Below are 1496 nucleotides of genomic sequence, written 5' to 3'. Positions count from 1 at the left end.
AATACAGTTTCAGAGGTTTCTTAATGTTTGTTATATATTTTGCATGATTATTATAGTATTTTTTTGGCATATTTCTGTAAAATATTAGTACAGTTTCATTTGCATCTATGTGAGTTACATAATGCATTTTGAACTTATTTTTCTCAAGTAATTTTTTTCCTCAGTTTAGATCATTGCAAGGTTTGCTTTTATGGCTTGAATATTATTGTACATTTTGGCTTTCAGTTTCCTTTGTTAGATGGCTTTGGTATTAAGATTTTCTAGTCCAGATATTCTAGCGGAGTATCAAACCCAAAATAATTCCTTCAGATATTTATCGATTTTGTATATTTGTCTACCTTTATATCAGAAATAATTACTGTTGTGTGTGTTTTTTTTTTTGTAGAAATATAGGCAGGGTTTAGATACTGACAACAGTAGAAATCAGGGATGTATATCTTATCAAGTGTTAGTTATCATTTCTTGATAGAAGTTTTGAGATGCATGTAAATGCATATTTCCCTGTATTGTTTGGTTAAATTTTGCTGTTATTTTTACACCATGCTTGAAAATAGCATATACAACTAAAACTGCTAATGGTTTCAAAGTGATAAAGGAAGATTCCCTGTAAATTGTCAAACAAGACTTGTGTTTTCCCCACATTGCAGACTTACTGGCATTATAAGCAAATCGGATAACAAAGGAGCATCTTCAAAGTTGATGAAGTACAATGTGGGTTGCAAAGCAGTATTAGCCAAAGTCAATCCCTTTCATTGTCTTGAAGAGAGTCCTGTGGAGACATTGGAATGAGACACACTCAGGGTCTTACTCCTCTAAAAAGGGCAGAAAGGCGGTTGATAAGTGTACACCAGGCTTTCAGATCAAGATACTGGCAAGGGTCAGCATGCAGCAGCTTAAATTAGATCAGAGCCATAGAAAAGGAGGGCTGTAATAATACATAGGCACGGAAGCCTTGGTTATTATGATTCTTAAGAATTTTTTGCCCTTGGTTCTTTAGCAAAATCTTAGTAACGGAGAGAGGAAGGGTGGTTGCATAGAGAGGCAAGAAGTCCTTTTATTTGTAGATTGATTTTTGCATGAATCTCACACTGTGAAGCTTTTTCTTTTCCTATTCTATGCTCAGACAAGCTTTTATTCTTAAAGATTTAGATTTCTCAGTGAGTGTTCCAGTGTGAAGTAGGTGTTTCAGTATTACTTTGTGCCCTTTAATGGTACAAAAACAGAAACTTGTCAAAATTGGTTTCTCTTTGAGTTGCTTCTGTGAGAACTTTAATTTTCCGAAGCCTACATCATTAACCTTGTATCTGGAATAATTGAACTCTTGCTTTTGTGGTTAGTGTTAATCGGTAAGGAAAACATGACCAAAAATGTGTTTTTAAGTCTCAAAATGTAATGAACTCTTTGTTAACTTTATAATCTACATGTAATGTTTAGAATGGCCCTAATATGATCTTCCATTTTTGGTGATGAGTAAGGTAATTGTAATTTGTACAGTA

At 33.6% G+C, this 1496-nt stretch overlaps 1 pseudogene; it reads right to left on the bottom strand.

Annotated features, from left to right (window-relative positions):
• Positions 1–127, bottom strand: part of LOC119594351 — a 26883-nt pseudogene extending 26756 nt beyond the window's left edge.
• Positions 128–1496: the final 1369 nt, after the last annotated feature.

This window comes from Penaeus monodon, chromosome 33 (assembly GCF_015228065.2).
Source record: "Penaeus monodon isolate SGIC_2016 chromosome 33, NSTDA_Pmon_1, whole genome shotgun sequence".
Lineage (NCBI taxonomy): Eukaryota > Metazoa > Arthropoda > Malacostraca > Decapoda > Penaeidae > Penaeus > Penaeus monodon.
Note: the sequence above shows the minus strand (reverse complement) of the source record. Positions and strands in the feature narration are given on the sequence as shown.